The 4,121-nt window shown below is 58.1% G+C and overlaps 1 pseudogene across 1 annotated transcript; it reads left to right on the forward strand.

The window, feature by feature from the left end:
* The first annotated feature begins 1,871 nt into the window (after positions 1 to 1,871).
* On the forward strand, positions 1,872 to 3,663 carry LOC308511650 (pleckstrin homology domain-containing family G member 5-like; annotated as a pseudogene). The gene has a single exon. The product of its transcript is annotated as a pleckstrin homology domain-containing family G member 5-like (transcript).
* The last annotated feature ends 458 nt before the right edge of the window (positions 3,664 to 4,121 follow it).

Here is a 4,121-nt window from a genome sequence, read left to right on the forward strand (position 1 = left end):
GGATTCAAAGATCCAAAGCCTGAACAGCTAATACAATGAGATCACCCCTTATATATTCCTAAATTTCTTTGTTTCCTAACTGTTTCCTAACTACTGGGCTTCTGTGGTGGGCTTTCACAGCCCCTCCTGAGTCAGTTAGAATGGGGAAGTTAGATTGTATCTAAATGCCTGGCCTGGGTGGCACCAGTGACCTCCCCTCTATCTAAGTTGTTACATTCTTGGTTTATGGCCCTTTAGAAATTGGGATTAATTAGGAAAATAGGTCTTGCAAGACCAGATTATTAAGAAAGGGGCAGTGACTTAATTATAGACTATCAAGAATGTGCAATAGGATACTGATTAACTAGATACAGAGTCAGGCTGCTAGTCCCCCTACATCCTTTCACATTCCCCCTTCTTGATCCACAAGCTAGCCTTAGCTTGGGGGATTATAGAAGACTCAGAGATTGGGGATAGGAATGACGACCACTCTAGCTGCTTCCAGCTGAAGGAAGGCATTAAGATAAAGGGGGTTCAGCATTCTGATTCTTCATCATCTTCATTATCTTCCCCAAGAGGGTCATAGTAGTGCAGGGTCCTGGCTTATAGTACCATTTGAAACTTAAACGCTCCTTATAATGGAAGGGCAGTCTGGAATCAGACCATGCATGCAGGGAAGTGGGGGCTGCCATGTAGCTTGTTGATGAGAGGGGGAGACAGAGCCAGCAGTCCTTATTCAGCCCAGAGTTGGTCAGGTTGAGGAGTTAAATTGAGGGTTTGAGAGAGATAGTGAGGACTTAGAAAATCCTTGAGAGGCAGAGTGTAGACTTGAGAGTAGTCAAGAATAAGAGAGTTTAGTAACAGTAAGAGAACCAGCCTCATTTTGTCTGGGGACAGCGATAAATTCCTTTGCTGTGTAGGAGGTAGTAATTTAAAGTGTTTCTGTGTCCCAGCAAGGGCAGAAAAGTTCTCCTCCTGGGACTAGTCTAGGGTCCTAGCGAAATTCACAAAAAAACAAAATAAGAATTATCCTATATAATAATAGAGAAACATGGTAATTAACTGTAATTTCGCTACCCTTCTCATTGGCTAATCAGGGCAATATGCAAATTAACTGCCAACCAAGATGGCAGCCGGAAGCCAAACAGCTGAAGCGAACAGGCTTGGTTGCCTCGGTGATGGAGGAAGCCAAGGTTTCCCCCCTGCCGCTGCCTGGCTCTGAGCTCCTGAAGCAACAGCTCCAAAAGATACAATGTTTCAATTATAGAAGCTAAAAGATGGCGGTTAATTTGCATATGCAGGCTCCAAGCGGTGGAGCAAGCCAAACAGCCCCGAAGCCGCAGAGCAGCGAGGCCTCAGGGCCCCAGGATCAGCAAAGCCTGATGGAAGCCCTGTGTGTTTATGTACCCTGGGGATGCAGAGGTCCCGTCCTAGTCAGAGGCCGATGGCACAACTTCTGACTCCGAGAAGCAGCCTGGGGGCTGGAAGGCGGCTCCTCTGACCTCAGTGCTGGAGTCCCACCGCTCCACCAGGAGAGGAGCAGAGAAAGGCCGGAGCCTCCCTCAAGGTGACCCGAAATCCCCACCCACACCAGGCAGGCTGCTGGGACTGTGCGTGGAGGACTCACCTCCAAGCCCAGCCGGTGGCCCTGCCACAGCCATGGCACTCCTGGGTGCAGGCCCCAGAGGGATGCGGGGTGGTGGCAGGGGCGCTGTGAGTCCTGGGCCCCTTCCCTGCCTTCCGCAGCCTCCTCCTCCTCCTTAGCACCCAGAGCAGCGGACCCACTGAGGGCGCTCCCTGCTGGCCGAGGGGGTGAATGGAGCGGCAGGGACTCCCGGGTGAAGGGTCACCCTGGGGAGGAGTCCAGACACCTGCACAGCCAGCTCCTGTTCAGCAACATCCCTGAGATCCCACATCTGCACCGTGGGCTGTGGGGCACCGTGATGGCGCCGATGGTGGAGAAGGTGCTGCGCATGCGGGCACTGCTGCAGCCCGGGACCTCCTCAAAGGCTTCGAGATGTTCGGCTCCCTCTTCAAGCCCTACATCCAGTACTTCATGGAGGAGGAGGGCTGCATGGAGTACATGCGCAACCTCTTCCAGGCCTACGTGACTTGGGCCAAGAAGCACCAGCAGTGCCAGCGGCTGAAGCTGAGCAACATGCTCGCCAAGCCCCACCTGAGGCTCACCAAGTACCTGCTGCTGCTCAAGTCAGTGCTGAGGAAGAGGGACGAGCCGCGTGCCAAGGAGGCCGTCATCACCATGATCAGCTCCGTGGAGCGCTTCATCCACCACGTGAACACGTGCATGCGGCAGCAGCTGGCGGCCGTGGTGAGCTGCATGGACGCCTATGAGGTGGTGGAGGGTAGCAATGACGAGGTGGACAAGCTCCTGAAAGAATTTCTGCACCTGGACCTGACCGTGCCCATCCCTGGTGCCTCCCCGGAGGAGACGCACCAGCTGCTGTTGGAGGGGCAGCCTGAGGATGAAGGAGGGAAAGCACAGCAAGATGGATGTGTACTGCTTCCTCTTCACGGACCTACTCTTAGTGACCAAGGCAGTGAAGAAGGCTGAGAGGACCAAGGTCATCAGGCCACCACTGCTGGTGGACAAGATCGTGTGCCGGGAGCTGCGGGACCCTGGCTCCTTCCTCCTCATCTACCTGAATGAGTTCCACAGCACCGTGGGGGCCTACACATTCCAGGCCAGCGGGCAGGCTCTGTTCCGGGGCTGGGTGGACTCCATTTACAATGCCCAGAGCCAGTTGCAGCAGCTGCGTGCGCAGGAGCATGTGGGCAGCCAGCAGCACCTGCAGAGCCTGGAGGAGGAAGAGGAAAAGGAGGGTGGGTAGAGTAGCACTTCCGCCGCCAGCGTCCCCACCATCCTGCGCAAAAGCAGCAACAGCCTGGACACCCAGCACTGAGCCTCCGACAGCTCCACGGAGACCCTGGCCATGGTGGTGCTGGAGCCCAGGAGACGCTCTCCTCTCCCGAGTTCGAGGGCGGCCCCTTCAGCTCCCAATCGGACCAGATGTCCCTCAGTACCACCGCCTCATCTGTCACACTGACCAGCGAGCTGCTGGCCCTGGGCCCCCGGGGAGGGCAGCTCCTGCTCCATGGACTCTGACTACGGCACCCTCTCCCCCACCACCTTGCAAGATTTTGCGACCCCAGCCCCTGTGGTGGAGCCAGTGCCCCGGCCCCTAGATTTACCACAGGCCCCTTCACCCCCGCCCTTGCCCCGCCTCCACTGCTGCACCCCTGTCCAGCTGCTGGCAGGGGCCGCCACCCAGGGGGTGCCCCCAGCCCCCAGCCGCAGCCTGTCAGAACTCTGCTTGGCTGCCACAGCCACTGGCACTAGGACTCGGGGCTCCACTCAGGAAGCTGGGACCCGCTGGAATTACGGGGGCGCACCCAGCCCTGGCAGTGGCTCCCAGCTATCAGAGATGGAAGGCAGGACCACCTGCCTGGTGGGGGGCCCAAAGGGCCTGCCAGGAGGAGCAGAGAGCTGCCCTCAGGGACCTCCCCCAGGGTCCAGCCTGAGCCCCCCCCCCCATCTCTGCCCAGCACAGGAAGCTGACCCAGCTGGCCCAGCTCTACTGCATCAGGACCACCCTGCTCCTTAACTCCCAGGCCCTGAGCACAGCGTGGAACCGCCATGCCTGGAGGGCACGGTGGAGGGGGTAGGGGCGGGTACAGGTGCGCCTGGTGCAGCAGGACTTGCTGGGGAGCCTCCCACCTTTCCGGGCAGACCTCAGGCCTGGCGCCCAACCTGGAAGGGCCACAGTGCGGCCACCAGGCCCTGAAGGCTGCCTTGAAAGCCATACAAAGACAACCTGCTGCTGGAGGGCAGGCATGCGGTGCTCTGTGATGACACCGCAGGTAGGGAAGGAAGGTCATGGAAGGGAACAATTGCAAGGGGAGATCCCGAAGGTTCTGAAAGCAGAGGACCAGCTCCCTGCAGACCTGAGCTCCGTGTGGGCCTCTTTCTCGGCCTGTGGAAGCGGTGCAGACACAGGAGGAGGTGGTGGACCGGGGCTGCGCCCAAGGAAGACTCGGAGGAAGCAACGTGTGGACAGGGCCAGGCGGAGCAGGCAGGCCTGTGTGGAGCCTGCTGGAGCGCAGCCAGACCCCAAGGCGATCAC

The sequence above is a fragment of the Myotis nattereri genome, assembly GCF_964212035.1.
Source record: "Myotis nattereri genome assembly, chromosome: X".
NCBI classification, from domain to species: domain Eukaryota; kingdom Metazoa; phylum Chordata; class Mammalia; order Chiroptera; family Vespertilionidae; genus Myotis; species Myotis nattereri.